At 33.4% G+C, this 15716-nt stretch overlaps 10 non-coding genes across 10 annotated transcripts; all 10 read right to left on the bottom strand.

The window, feature by feature from the left end:
• Nucleotides 1-1545: 1545 nt before the first annotated feature.
• On the bottom strand, nt 1546-1619 carry TRNAI-AAU (transfer RNA isoleucine (anticodon AAU)). Its single transcript has one exon. It is a non-coding gene; the product is annotated as a tRNA-Ile (tRNA).
• A 523-nt stretch (nt 1620-2142) lies between these two features.
• On the bottom strand, nt 2143-2216 carry TRNAI-AAU (transfer RNA isoleucine (anticodon AAU)). The gene has a single exon. It is a non-coding gene; the product is annotated as a tRNA-Ile (tRNA).
• Nucleotides 2217-7418: 5202 nt separating this feature from the next.
• Nucleotides 7419-7492, bottom strand: TRNAI-AAU (transfer RNA isoleucine (anticodon AAU)). Its single transcript has one exon. It is a non-coding gene; the product is annotated as a tRNA-Ile (tRNA).
• Nucleotides 7493-8015: 523 nt separating this feature from the next.
• On the bottom strand, nt 8016-8089 carry TRNAI-AAU (transfer RNA isoleucine (anticodon AAU)). The gene has a single exon. It is a non-coding gene; the product is annotated as a tRNA-Ile (tRNA).
• Nucleotides 8090-8871: 782 nt separating this feature from the next.
• On the bottom strand, nt 8872-8945 carry TRNAI-AAU (transfer RNA isoleucine (anticodon AAU)). Its single transcript has one exon. It is a non-coding gene; the product is annotated as a tRNA-Ile (tRNA).
• A 1976-nt stretch (nt 8946-10921) lies between these two features.
• On the bottom strand, nt 10922-10995 carry TRNAI-AAU (transfer RNA isoleucine (anticodon AAU)). The gene has a single exon. It is a non-coding gene; the product is annotated as a tRNA-Ile (tRNA).
• A 523-nt stretch (nt 10996-11518) lies between these two features.
• TRNAI-AAU (transfer RNA isoleucine (anticodon AAU)) lies at nt 11519-11592 on the bottom strand. Its single transcript has one exon. It is a non-coding gene; the product is annotated as a tRNA-Ile (tRNA).
• A 1379-nt stretch (nt 11593-12971) lies between these two features.
• Nucleotides 12972-13045, bottom strand: TRNAI-AAU (transfer RNA isoleucine (anticodon AAU)). Its single transcript has one exon. It is a non-coding gene; the product is annotated as a tRNA-Ile (tRNA).
• A 1120-nt stretch (nt 13046-14165) lies between these two features.
• Nucleotides 14166-14239, bottom strand: TRNAI-AAU (transfer RNA isoleucine (anticodon AAU)). Its single transcript has one exon. It is a non-coding gene; the product is annotated as a tRNA-Ile (tRNA).
• A 779-nt stretch (nt 14240-15018) lies between these two features.
• Nucleotides 15019-15092, bottom strand: TRNAI-AAU (transfer RNA isoleucine (anticodon AAU)). The gene has a single exon. It is a non-coding gene; the product is annotated as a tRNA-Ile (tRNA).
• Nucleotides 15093-15716: the final 624 nt, after the last annotated feature.

The raw sequence follows: 15716 nt of genomic DNA, 5'->3' as shown, positions 1-15716 counted from the left end.
TCAACTAATGATTCTAGCAGCTCTTGCTCCAAAGAGATATACAGATAACAAAGAGACAGAAGAAAAAGCTTCTTTTATTTAACACAGAAACTTGGCCTGTACAGGGATCGAACCTGTGACCTTGGCGTTATTAGCACCACGCTCTAACCATCTGAGCTAACAGGCCGCCGCTCGTGCTGGGCTGGGGGACAAGCATATGAAGAATTGCCAATGTCAGTGAACCCCAGATAGTTTGAAAGCTTATTTTCAGCTGTTTACCCATAAGGTATATTTATATATTATCGACATGAAGAAACAAATATCACAAAAAAATCAATACAAATGAGATTTTCAATCTTAGTGTTAAAACTTAGAACCATTAATGTATTTTCCATGTGGTTTAGCAATAAATAACAGTTCATAATCTATATTAAATTAATTCATCTACTCATTCTATCAGCTTCTGCTCAAAGGAAATATAGATTTAATCAAGATACAGAAGAAAATGCATCTATTTCAACATTAAAGCAGCGTTAAGTGTTTGCTTGGAGAGTGGTAGAAAGTATGTTCTTGCCATTTTTAACTTCATGTTCTAACAGAATCAGATAATAGGCTTACTATATTTATAGCATACTACTGAAGAAATAACAGATGATGAAGTGCTACTGATTGTTAACCCGAGATAGATGGAAATCTTATATTCAGCTGTTTACATTCATGGTGTCTTTAAGCATTATCAAAAAATCAAAACTAGACTTTCCTAAATTACTTGTAATAAATGGGAGATTAATTACTTAGTGTTAGAACTTTGAACCATTAATGGGTGTTCAAGGCACTTTAACATTAATATATAATTCCACATCTATATCAAATTGATTCAACTAATGATTCTAGCAGCTCTTGCTCCAAAGAGATATACAGATAACAAAGAGACACAAGAAAAAGCATCTTTTATTTAACACAGAAACTTGGCCAGTACAGGGATCGAACCTGTGACCTTGGCGTTATTAGCACCACGCTCTAACCAACTGAGCTAACAGGCCGCTGTTTGTGCTGGGCTGGGGGACAAGCATATGAAGAATTGCTAATGTGAGTGAACCCCAGATAGTTTGAAAGCTTATTTTCAGCTGTTTACCCATAAGGTATATTTATATATTATCGACATGAAGAAACAAATATCACAAAAAAATCAATACAAATGAGATTTTCATTCTTAGTGTTAAAACTTAGAACCATTAATGTATGTTCTATGTGGTTTAGCAATAAATAACAGTTCATCATCTATATTAAATTAATTCATCTACTCATTCTATCAGCTCCTGCTCAAAGGAAATATAGAGCTAAACATCAGACAGAAGAAAATGCTTGTAATAAATGAGAGATTTAGTTACTTAGTGTTAGAACTTACAACCATTAATGGATGTTCAAGGCACTTTAACATTAATATATAATTCCACATCTATATCAAATTGATTCAACTAATGATTCTAGCAGCTCTTGCTCCAAAGAGATATACAGTTAACAAAGAGACACAAGAAAAAGCATCTTTTTTTTAACACAGAAACTTGGCCTGTACAGGGATCGAACCTGTGACCTTGGCGTTATTAGCACCACGCTCTAACCAACTGAGCTAACAGGCCGCCGTTCGTGCTGGGCTGGGGGACAAGCATATGAAGAATTGCTAATGTCAGCTAACCCCAGATAGTTTGAAAGCTTATTTTCAGCTGTTTACCCAGAAGGTATATTTATATATTATCGACATGAAGAAACAAATATCACAAAAAAATCAATACAAATGAGATTTTCATTCTTAGTGTTAAAACTGAGAACCATTAATGTATTTTCTATGTGGTTTAGCAATAAATAACAGTTTATCATCTATATTAAATTAATTCATCTACTCATTCTATCAGCTTCTGCTCAAAGGAAATATAGAGATAAACATCCGACAGAAGAAAATGCTTGTAATAAATGAGAGATTTAGTTACTTAGTGTTAGAACTTACAACCATTAATGGATGTTCAAGGCACTTTAACATTAATATATAATTCCACATCTATATCAAATTGATTCAACTAATGATTCTAGCAGCTCTTGCTCCAAAGAGATATACAGATAACAAAGAGACAGAAGAAAAAGCATCTTTTATTTAACACAGAAACTTGGCCTGTACAGGGATCGAACCTGTGACCTTGGCGTTATTAGCACCACGCTCTAACCAACTGAGCTAACAGGCCGCCGTTCATGCTGGGCTGGGGGACAAGCATATGAAGAAGTGGTAATGTCAGTGAACCCCAGATAGTTTGAAAGCTTATTTTCAGCTGTTTACCCATAAGGTATATTTATATATTATCGACATGAAGAAACAAATATCACAAAAAAATCAATACAAATGAGATTTTCATTCTTAGTGTTAAAACTTAGAACCATTAATGTATTTTCCATGTGGTTTAGCAATAAATAACAGTTCATCATCTATATTAAATTAATTCATCTACTCATTCTATCAGCTTCTGCTCAAAGGAAATATAGATTTAAACAAGATACAGAAGAAAATGCATTTATTTCAACATTAAAGCAGCGTTAAGTGTTTGCTTGGAGAGTGGTAGAAAGTATGTTCTTGGCATTTTTAACTTCATGTTCTAACAGAATCAGATAATAGGCTTACTATATTTATAGCATACTACTGAAGAAATAACAGATGATGAAGTGCTACTGATTGTTAACCCGAGATAGATGGAAATCTTATATTCAGCTGTTTACATTCATGGTGTCTTTAAGCATTATCAAAAAATCAAAACTAGACTTTCCTAAATTACTTGTAATAAATGGGAGATTAATTACTTAGTGTTAGAACTTTGAACCATTAATGGGTGTTCAAGGCACTTTAACATTAATATATAATTCCACATCTATATCAAATTGATTCAACTAATGATTCTAGCAGCTCTTGCTCCAAAGAGATATACAGATAACAAAGAGACACAAGAAAAAGCATCTTTTATTTAACACAGAAACTTGGCCAGTACAGGGATCGAACCTGTGACCTTGGCGTTATTAGCACCACGCTCTAACCAACTGAGCTAACAGGCCGCTGTTTGTGCTTGGCTGGGGGACAAGCATATGAAGAATTGCTAATGTCAGTGAACCCCAGATAGTTTGAAAGCTTATTTTCAGCTGTTTACCCATAAGGTATATTTATATATTATCGACATGAAGAAACAAATATCACAAAAAAATCAATACAAATGAGATTTTCATTCTTAGTGTTAAAACTTAGAACCATTAATGTATGTTCTATGTGGTTTAGCAATAAATAACAGTTCATCATCTATATTAAATTAATTCATCTACTCATTCTATCAGCTCCTGCTCAAAGGAAATATAGAGATAAACATCAGACAGAAGAAAATGCTTGTAATAAATGAGAGATTTAGTTACTTAGTGTTAGAACTTACAACCATTAATGGATGTTCAAGGCACTTTAACATTAATATATAATTCCACATCTATATCAAATTGATTCAACTACTAGCAGCTCTTGCTCCAAAGAGATATACAGTTAACAAAGAGACACAAGAAAAAGCATCTTTTATTTAACACAGAAACTTGGCCTGTACAGGGATCGAACCTGTGACCTTGGCGTTATTAGCACCACGCTCTAACCAACTGTGCTAACAGGCCGCTGTTCGTGCTGGGCTGGGGGACAAGCATATGAAGAATTGCTAATGTCAGTGAACCGCAGATAGTTTGAAAGCTTATTTTCAGCTGTTTACCCATAAGGTATATTTATATATTATCGACATGAAGAAACAAATATCACAAAAAAATCAATACAAATGAGATTTTCATTCTTAGTGTTAAAACTTAGAACCATTAATGTATGTTCTATGTGGTTTAGCAATAAATAACAGTTCATCATCTATATTAAATTAATTCATCTACTCATTCTATCAGCTCCTGCTCAAAGGAAATATAGAGCTAAACATCAGACAGAAGAAAATGCTTGTAATAAATGAGAGATTTAGTTACTTAGTGTTAGAACTTACAACCATTAATGGATGTTCATGGCACTTTAACATTAATATATAATTCCACATCTATATCAAATTGATTCAACTACTAGCAGCTCTTGCTCCAAAGAGATATACAGTTAACAAAGAGACACAAGAAAAAGCATCTTTTTTTTAACACAGAAACTTGGCCTGTACAGGGATCGAACCTGTGACCTTGGCGTTATTAGCACCACGCTCTAACCAACTGAGCTAACAGGCTGCCGTTCGTTCTGTGCTGGGGGACAAGCATGTGCAGAACTGCTAATGTCAGTGAACCCCAGATAGTTTGAAAGCTTATTTTCAGCTGTTTACCCATAAGGTATATTTATATATTATCGACATGAAGAAACAAATATCACAAAAAAATCAATACAAATGAGATTTTCATTCTTAGTGTTAAAACTTAGAACCATTAATGTATGTTCTATGTGGTTTAGCAATAAATAACAGTTCATCATCTATATTAAATTAATTCATCTACTCATTCTATCAGCTCCTGCTCAAAGTAAATATAGAGATAAACATCAGACAGAAGAAAATGCTTGTAATAAATGAGAGATTTAGTTACTTAGTGTTAGAACTTACAACCATTAATGGATGTTCAAGGCACTTTAACATTAATATATAATTCCACATCTATATCAAATTGATTCAACTAATGATTCTAGCAGCTCTTGCTCCAAAGAGATATACAGATAACAAAGAGACAGAAGAAAAAGCTTCTTTTATTTAACACAGAAACTTGGCCTGTACAGGGATCGAACCTGTGACCTTGGCGTTATTAGCACCACGCTCTAACCATCTGAGCTAACAGGCCGCCGCTCGTGCTGGGCTGGGGGACAAGCATATGAAGAATTGCCAATGTCAGTGAACCCCAGATAGTTTGAAAGCTTATTTTCAGCTGTTTACCCATAAGGTATATTTATATATTATCGACATGAAGAAACAAATATCACAAAAAAATCAATACAAATGAGATTTTCAATCTTAGTGTTAAAACTTAGAACCATTAATGTTTTTTCCATGTGGTTTAGCAATAAATAACAGTTCATAATCTATATTAAATTAATTCATCTACTCATTCTATCAGCTTCTGCTCAAAGGAAATATAGATTTAAACAAGATACAGAAGAAAATGCATCTATTTCAACATTAAAGCAGCGTTAAGTGTTTGCTTGGAGAGTGGTAGAAAGTATGTTCTTGCCATTTTTAACTTCATGTTCTAACAGAATCAGATAATAGGCTTACTATATTTATAGCATACTACTGAAGAAATAACAGATGATGAAGTGCTACTGATTGTTAACCCGAGATAGATGGAAATCTTATATTCAGCTGTTTACATTCATGGTGTCTTTAAGCATTATCAAAAAATCAAAACTAGACTTTCCTAAATTACTTGTAATAAATGGGAGATTAATTACTTAGTGTTAGAACTTTGAACCATTAATGGGTGTTCAAGGCACTTTAACATTAATATATAATTCCACATCTATATCAAATTGATTCAACTAATGATTCTAGCAGCTCTTGCTCCAAAGAGATATACAGATAACAAAGAGACACAAGAAAAAGCATCTTTTATTTAACACAGAAACTTGGCCAGTACAGGGATCGAACCTGTGACCTTGGCGTTATTAGCACCACGCTCTAACCAACTGAGCTAACAGGCCGCTGTTTGTGCTTGGCTGGGGGACAAGCATATGAAGAATTGCTAATGTCAGTGAACCCCAGATAGTTTGAAAGCTTATTTTCAGCTGTTTACCCATAAGGTATATTTATATATTATCGACATGAAGAAACAAATATCACAAAAAAATCAATACAAATGAGATTTTCATTCTTAGTGTTAAAACTTAGAACCATTAATGTATGTTCTATGTGGTTTAGCAATAAATAACAGTTCATCATCTATATTAAATTAATTCATCTACTCATTCTATCAGCTCCTGCTCAAAGGAAATATAGAGATAAACATCAGACAGAAGAAAATGCTTGTAATAAATGAGAGATTTAGTTACTTAGTGTTAGAACTTACAACCATTAATGGATGTTCAAGGCACTTTAACATTAATATATAATTCCACATCTATATCAAATTGATTCAACTACTAGCAGCTCTTGCTCCAAAGAGATATACAGTTAACAAAGAGACACAAGAAAAAGCATCTTTTTTTTAACACAGAAACTTGGCCTGTACAGGGATCGAACCTGTGACCTTGGTGTTATTAGCACCACGCTCTAACCAACTGAGCTAACAGGCCGCCGTTAGTGCTGTGCTGGGGGACAAGCATATGCAGAACTGCTAATGTCAGTGAACCCCAGATAGTTTGAAAGCTTATTTTCAGCTGTTTACCCATAAGGTATATTTATATATTATCGACATGAAGAAACAAATATCACAAAAAAATCAATACAAATGAGATTTTCATTCTTAGTGTTAAAACTTAGAACCATTAATGTATGTTCTATGTGGTTTAGCAATAAATAACAGTTCATCATCTATATTAAATTAATTCATCTACTTATTCTATCAGCTCCTGCTCAAAGGAAATATAGAGATAAACATCAGACAGAAGAAAATGCTTGGAATAAATGAGAGATTTAGTTACTTAGTGTTAGAACTTACAACCATTAATGGATGTTCAAGGCACTTTAACATTAATATATAATTCCACATCTATATCAAATTGATTCAACTAATGATTCTAGCAGCTCTTGCTCCAAAGAGATATACAGATAACAAAGAGACAGAAGAAAAAGCATCTTTTATTTAACACAGAAACTTGGCCTGTACAGGGATCGAACCTGTGACCTTGGCGTTATTAGCACCACGCTCTAACCAACTGTGCTAACAGGCCGCTGTTCGTGCTGGGCTGGGGGACAAGCATATGAAGAATTGCTAATGTCAGTGAACCGCAGATAGTTTGAAAGCTTATTTTCAGCTGTTTACCCATAAGGTATATTTATATATTATCGACATGAAGAAACAAATATCACAAAAAAATCAATACAAATGAGATTTTCATTCTTAGTGTTAAAACTTAGAACCATTAATGTATGTTCTATGTGGTTTAGCAATAAATAACAGTTCATCATCTATATTAAATTAATTCATCTACTCATTCTATCAGCTCCTGCTCAAAGGAAATATAGAGCTAAACATCAGACAGAAGAAAATGCTTGTAATAAATGAGAGATTTAGTTACTTAGTGTTAGAACTTACAACCATTAATGGATGTTCAAGGCACTTTAACATTAATATATAATTCCACATCTATATCAAATTGATTCAACTAATGATTCTAGCAGCTCTTGCTCCAAAGAGATATACAGTTAACAAAGAGACACAAGAAAAAGCATCTATTTTTTAACACAGAAACTTGGCCTGTACAGGGATCGAACCTGTGACCTTGGCGTTATTAGCACCACGCTCTAACCAACTGAGCTAACAGGCCGCTGTTTGTGCTGGGCTGGGGGACAAGCATATGAAGAATTGCTAATGTCAGTGAACCCCAGATAGTTTGAAAGCTTATTTTCAGCTGTTTACCCATAAGGTATATTTATATATTATCGACATGAAGAAACAAATATCACAAAAAAATCAATACAAATGAGATTTTCATTCTTAGTGTTAAAACTTAGAACCATTAATGTATGTTCTAGGTGGTTTAGCAATAAATAACAGTTCATCATCTATATTAAATTAATTCATCTACTCATTCTATCAGCTCCTGCTCAAAGGAAATATAGAGATAAACATCAGACAGAAGAAAATGCTTGTAATAAATGAGAGATTTAGTTACTTAGTGTTAGAACTTACAACCATTAATGGATGTTCAAGGCACTTTAACATTAATATATAATTCCACATCTATATCAAATTGATTCAACTAATGATTCTAGCAGCTCTTGCTCCAAAGAGATATACAGATAACAAAGAGACAGAAGAAAAAGCATCTTTTATTTAACACAGAAACTTGGCCTGTACAGGGATCGAACCTGTGACCTTGGCGTTATTAGCACCACGCTCTAACCAACTGAGCTAACAGGCCGCCGCTCGTGCTGGGCTGGGGGACAAGCATATGAAGAATTGCTAATGTCAGTGAACCCCAGATAGTTTGAAAGCTTATTTTCAGCTGTTTACCCATAAGGTATATTTATATATTATCGACATGAAGAAACAAATATCACAAAAAAATCAATACAAATGAGATTTTCAATCTTAGTGTTAAAACTTAGAACCATTAATGTATTTTCCATGTGGTTTAGCAATAAATAACAGTTCATAATCTATATTAAATTAATTCATCTACTCATTCTATCAGCTTCTGCTCAAAGGAAATATAGATTTAAACAAGATACAGAAGAAAATGCATCTATTTCAACATTAAAGCAGCGTTAAGTGTTTGCTTGGAGAGTGGTAGAAAGTATGTTCTTGGCATTTTTAACTTCATGTTCTAACAGAATCAGATAATAGGCTTACTATATTTATAGCATACTACTGAAGAAATAACAGATGATGAAGTGCTACTGATTGTTAACCCGAGATAGATGGAAATCTTATATTCAGCTGTTTACATTCATGGTGTCTTTAAGCATTATCAAAAAATCAAAACTAGACTTTCCTAAATTACTTGTAATAAATGGGAGATTAATTACTTAGTGTTAGAACTTTGAACCCTTAATGGGTGTTCAAGGCACTTTAACATTAATATATAATTCCACATCTATATCAAATTGATTCAACTAATGATTCTAGCAGCTCTTGCTCCAAAGAGATATACAGATAACAAAGAGACAGAAGAAAAAGCATCTTTTATTTAACACAGAAACTTGGCCTGTACAGGGATCGAACCTGTGACCTTGGCGTTATTAGCACCACGCTCTAACCAACTGAGCTAACAGGCCGTTGTTCGTGCTGGGCTGGGGGACAAGCATATGAAGAATTGCGAATGTCAGTGAACCCCAGATAGTTTGAAAGCTTATTTTCAGCTGTTTACCCATAAGGTATATTTATATATTATCGACATGAAGAAACAAATATCACAAAAAAATCAATACAAATGAGATTTTCAATCTTAGTGTTAAAACTTAGAACCATTAATGTATTTTCCATGTGGTTTAGCAATAAATAACAGTTCATCATCTATATTAAATTAATTCATCTACTCATTCTATCAGCTCCTGCTCAAAGGAAATATAGAGATAAACATCAGACAGAAGAAAATGCTTGTAATAAATGAGAGATTTAGTTACTTAGTGTTAGAACTTACAACCATTAATGGATGTTCAAGGCACTTTAACATTAATATATAATTCCACATCTATATCAAATTGATTCAACTAATGATTCTAGCAGCTCTTGCTCCAAAGAGATATACAGATAACAAAGAGACAGAAGAAAAAGCTTCTTTTATTTAACACAGAAACTTGGCCTGTACAGGGATCGAACCTGTGACCTTGGCGTTATTAGCACCACGCTCTAACCATCTGAGCTAACAGGCCGCCGCTCGTGCTGGGCTGGGGGACAAGCATATGAAGAATTGCCAATGTCAGTGAACCCCAGATAGTTTGAAAGCTTATTTTCAGCTGTTTACCCATAAGGTATATTTATATATTATCGACATGAAGAAACAAATATCACAAAAAAATCAATACAAATGAGATTTTCAATCTTAGTGTTAAAACTTAGAACCATTAATGTTTTTTCCATGTGGTTTAGCAATAAATAACAGTTCATAATCTATATTAAATTAATTCATCTACTCATTCTATCAGCTTCTGCTCAAAGGAAATATAGATTTAAACAAGATACAGAAGAAAATGCATCTATTTCAACATTAAAGCAGCGTTAAGTGTTTGCTTGGAGAGTGGTAGAAAGTATGTTCTTGCCATTTTTAACTTCATGTTCTAACAGAATCAGATAATAGGCTTACTATATTTATAGCATACTACTGAAGAAATAACAGATGATGAAGTGCTACTGATTGTTAACCCGAGATAGATGGAAATCTTATATTCAGCTGTTTACATTCATGGTGTCTTTAAGCATTATCAAAAAATCAAAACTAGACTTTCCTAAATTACTTGTAATAAATGGGAGATTAATTACTTAGTGTTAGAACTTTGAACCATTAATGGGTGTTCAAGGCACTTTAACATTAATATATAATTCCACATCTATATCAAATTGATTCAACTAATGATTCTAGCAGCTCTTGCTCCAAAGAGATATACAGATAACAAAGAGACACAAGAAAAAGCATCTTTTATTTAACACAGAAACTTGGCCAGTACAGGGATCGAACCTGTGACCTTGGCGTTATTAGCACCACGCTCTAACCAACTGAGCTAACAGGCCGCGGTTTGTGCTTGGCTGGGGGACAAGCATATGAAGAATTGCTAATGTCAGTGAACCCCAGATAGTTTGAAAGCTTATTTTCAGCTGTTTACCCATAAGGTATATTTATATATTATCGACATGAAGAAACAAATATCACAAAAAAATCAATACAAATGAGATTTTCATTCTTAGTGTTAAAACTTAGAACCATTAATGTATGTTCTATGTGGTTTAGCAATAAATAACAGTTCATCATCTATATTAAATTAATTCATCTACTCATTCTATCAGCTCCTGCTCAAAGGAAATATAGAGCTAAACATCAGACAGAAGAAAATGCTTGTAATAAATGAGAGATTTAGTTACTTAGTGTTAGAACTTACAACCATTAATGGATGTTCAAGGCACTTTAACATTAATATATAATTCCACATCTATATCAAATTGATTCAACTAATGATTCTAGCAGCTCTTGCTCCAAAGAGATATACAGTTAACAAAGAGACACAAGAAAAAGCATCTTTTTTTTAACACAGAAACTTGGCCTGTACAGGGATCGAACCTGTGACCTTGGCGTTATTAGCACCACGCTCTAACCAACTGAGCTAACAGGCCGCCGTTCGTGCTGGGCTGGGGGACAAGCATATGAAGAATTGCGAATGTCAGCCAACCCCAGATAGTTTGAAAGCTTATTTTCAGCTGTTTACCCAGAAGGTATATTTATATATTATCGACATGAAGAAACAAATATCACAAAAAAATCAATACAAATGAGATTTTCATTCTTAGTGTTAAAACTGAGAACCATTAATGTATTTTCTATGTGGTTTAGCAATAAATAACAGTTTATCATCTATATTAAATTAATTCATCTACTCATTCTATCAGCTTCTGCTCAAAGGAAATATAGAGATAAACATCAGACAGAAGAAAATGCTTGTAATAAATGAGAGATTTAGTTACTTAGTGTTAGAACTTACAACCATTAATGGATGTTCAAGGCACTTTAACATTAATATATAATTCCACATCTATATCAAATTGATTCAACTAATGATTCTAGCAGCTCTTGCTCCAAAGAGATATACAGTTAACAAAGAGACACAAGAAAAAGCATCTTTTATTTAACACAGAAACTTGGCCTGTACAGGGATCGAACCTGTGACCTTGGCGTTATTAGCACCACGCTCTAACCAACTGAGCTAACAGGCCTCTGTTTGTGCTGGGCTGGGGGACAAGCATATGAAGAAGTGCTAATGTCAGTGAACCCCAGATAGTTTGAAAGCTTATTTTCAGCTGTTTACCCATAAGGTATATTTATATATTATCGACATGAAGAAACAAATATCACAAAAAAATCAATACAAATGAGATTTTCATTCATAGTGTTAAAACTTAGAACCATTAATGTATTTTCTATGTGGTTTAGCAATAAATAACAGTTCATCATCTATATTAAATTAATTCATCTACTCATTCTATCAGCTTCTGCTCAAAGGAAATATAGATTTAAACAAGATACAGAAAAAAATGCATCTATTTCAACATTAAAGCAGCGTTAAGTGTTTGCTTGGAGAGTGGTAGAAAGTATGTTCTTGGTATTTTTAACTTCATGTTCTAACAGAATCAGATAATAGGCTTACTATATTTATAGCATACTACTGAAGAAATAACAGATGATGAAGTGCTACTGATTGTTAACCCGAGATAGATGGAAATCTTATATTCAGCTGTTTACATTCATGGTGTCTTTAAGCATTATCAAAAAATCAAAACTAGACTTTCCTAAATTACTTGTAATAAATGGGAGATTAATTACTTAGTGTTAGAACTTTGAACCATTAATGAATATTCAAGGCACTTTAACATTAATATATAATTCCACATCTACATCAAATTGATTAATGTAATGATTCTAGCAGCTCTTGCTCCAAAAAGATATACAGTTAACAAAGAGACACAAGAAAAAGCATCTTTTATTTAACACAGAAACGTGGCCTGTACAGGGATTGAACCTGTGACCTTGGCGTTATTAGCACCACGCTCTAACCAACTGAGCTAACAGGCCACTGTTTGTGCTGGGCTGGGGGACAAGCATATGAAGAAGTGCGAATGTCAGTGAACCCCAGATAGTTTGAAAGGTTATTTTCAGCTGTTTACCCATAAGGTATATTTATATATTATTGACATGAAGAAATAAATATCACCAAAAAATCAATACAAATGAGATTTTTATTCTTAGTGTTAAAACTTAGAACCATTAATGTATTTTCTATGTGGTTTAGCAATAAACAATAATTCATCAACTATATTAAATTGATTCATCTAATCATTCTATCAGCTTCTGCCCAAAGGAAATATAGAGATAAACATCAGACAGAAGAAAATGCTTGTAATAAATGAGAGATTTAGTTACTTAGTGTTAGAACTTACAACCATTAATGGATGTTCAAGGCACTTTAACATTAATATATAATTCCACATCTATATCAAATTGATTCAACTAATGATTCTAGCAGCTCTTGCTCCAAAGAGATATACAGATAACAAAGAGACACAAGAAAAAGCATCTTTTATTTAACACAGAAACTTGGCCTGTACAGGGATCGAACCTGTGACCTTGGCGTTATTAGCACCACGCTCTAACCAACTGAGCTAACAGGCCGCTGTTCGTGCTGGGCTGGGGGACAAGCAGATGAAGAATTGCTAGTGTCAGTGAACCCCAGATAGTTTGAAAGCTTATTTTCAGCTGTTTACCCATAAGGTATATTTATATATTATCGACATGAAGAAACAAATATCACAAAAAAATCAATACAAATGAGATTTTCATTCTTAGTGTTAAAACTTAGAACCATTAATGTATTTTCTATGTGGTTTAGCAATAAAAAACAGTTCATCATCTATATTAAATTAATTCATCTACTCATTCTATCAGCTTCTGCTCAAAGGAAATATAGAGATAAATATCAGACAGAAGAAAATGCTTGTAATAAATGAGAGATTTAGTTACTTAGTGTTAGAACTTTGAACCATTAATGGATGTTCAAGGCACTTTAACATTAATATATAATTCCACATCTATATCAAATTGATTCAACTAATGATTCTGGCAGCTCTTGCTCCAAAGAGATATACAGATAACAAAGAGACAGAAGAAAAAGCATCTTTTATTTAACACAGAAACTTGGCCTGTACAGGGATCGAACCTGTGACCTTGGCGTTATTAGCACCACGCTCTAACCAACTGAGCTAACAGGCTGCTGTTTGTGCTGGGCTGGGGGACAAGCATATGAAGAATTGCTAGTGTCAGTGAACCCCAGATAGTTTGAAAGCTTATTTTCAGCTGTTTACCCATAAGGTATATTTATATATTATCGACATGAAGAAACAAATATCACAAAAAAATCAATACAAATGAGATTTTCATTCTTAGTGTTAAAACTTAGAACCATTAATGTATTTTCAATGTGGTTTAGCAATAAAAAACAGTTCATCATCTATATTAAATTAATTCATCTACTCATTCTATCAGCTTCTGCTCAAAGGAAATATAGAGATAAATATCAGACAGAAGAAAATGCTTGTAATAAATGAGAGATTTAGTTACTTAGTGTTAGAACTTTGAACCATTAATGGATGTTCAAGGCACTTTAACATTAATATATAATTCCACATCTATATCAAATTGATTCAACTAATGATTCTAGCAGCTCTTGCTCCAAAGAGATATACAGATAACAAAGAGACAGAAGAAAAAGCATCTTTTATTTAACACAGAAACTTGGCCTGTACAGGGATCGAACCTGTGACCTTGGCGTTATTAGCACCACGCTCTAACCAACTGAGCTAACAGGCCGCCGCTCGTGCTGTGCTGGGGGACAAGCATATGAAGAATCGCCAATGTCAGTGAACCCCAGATAGTTTGAAAGCTTATTTTCAGCTGTTTACCCATAAGGTATATTTATATATTATCGACATGAAGAAACAAATATCACAAAAAAATCAATACAAATGAGATTTTCAATCTTAGTGTTAAAACTTAGAACCATTAATGTATTTTCCATGTGGTTTAGCAATAAATAACAGTTCATCATCTATATTAAATTAATTCATTTACTCATTCTATCAGCTTCTGCTCCAAGGAAATATAGATTTAAACAAGATACAGAAGAAAATGCATCTATTTCAACATTAAAGCAGCGTTAAGTGTTTGCTTCGAGAGTGGTAGAAAGTATGTTCTTGGCATTTTTAACTTCATGTTCTAACAGAATCAGATAATAGGCTTACTATATTTATAGCATACTACTGAAGAAATAACAGATGATGAAGTGCTACTGATTGTTAACCCGAGATAGATGGAAATCTTATATTCAGCTGTTTACATTCATGGTGTCTTTAAGCATTATCAAAAAATCTAAACTAGACTTTCCTAAATTACTTGTAATAAATGGGAGATTAATTACTTAGTGTTAGAACTTTGAACCATTAATGAATATTCAAGGCACTTTAACATTAATATGTAATTCCACATCTATATAAAATTTATTAATCGAATCTTTCTAGCAGCTCTTGCTCCAAAGAGGTATACAGTTAACAATGAGAGATAATAAAAAGCTTTCTTTTAACTCAGACACCTGGCCTGTACAGGGATCGAACCTGTGACCTTGGCGTTATTAGCACCACGCTCTAACCAACTGAGCTAACAGGCCACTGTGTGCACAGTGATGGGGGACAAGCATATGAAGAAGTGCTAATGACAGTGAACCCCAGATAGTTGGAATGCTTATTTTCAGCAGTTTACCTTTAAGATATATTTATATATTATCAACATGAAAAAACCAATATGAAATAAAAACTCAATATAAACGAGATTTTCATACTTAGTGTTAAAACTTAGAGCCATTAAAGTATTTTCCATCTGTTTTAGCAATAAACAATAATTCATCAACTATATTAAATTGATTCATCTAATAATTCTATCAGCTTCTGCCCAAAGGAAATATAGAGATAAACATCAGCCAGAAGAAAATGCTTGTAATAAATGAGAGATTTAGTTACTTAGTGTTAGAACTTACAACCAATAATGGATGTTCAAGGCACTTTAACATTAATATATAATTCCACATCAACATCAAATTGATTAATGTAATGATTCTAGCAGCTCTTGCTCCAAAGAGATATACAGTTAACAAAGTGTCACAAGAAAAAGCATCTTTTATTTAACACAGAAACTTGGCCTGTACAGGGATCGAACCTGTGACCTTGGCATTATTAGCACCACGCTCTAACCAACTGAGCTAACAGGCCGCCGTCCGTGCTGTGCTGGGGGACAA

This window comes from Triturus cristatus, chromosome 5_1, assembly GCF_964204655.1.
Source record: "Triturus cristatus chromosome 5_1, aTriCri1.1, whole genome shotgun sequence".
Lineage (NCBI taxonomy): Eukaryota > Metazoa > Chordata > Amphibia > Caudata > Salamandridae > Triturus > Triturus cristatus.
Note: the sequence above shows the minus strand (reverse complement) of the source record. Positions and strands in the feature narration are given on the sequence as shown.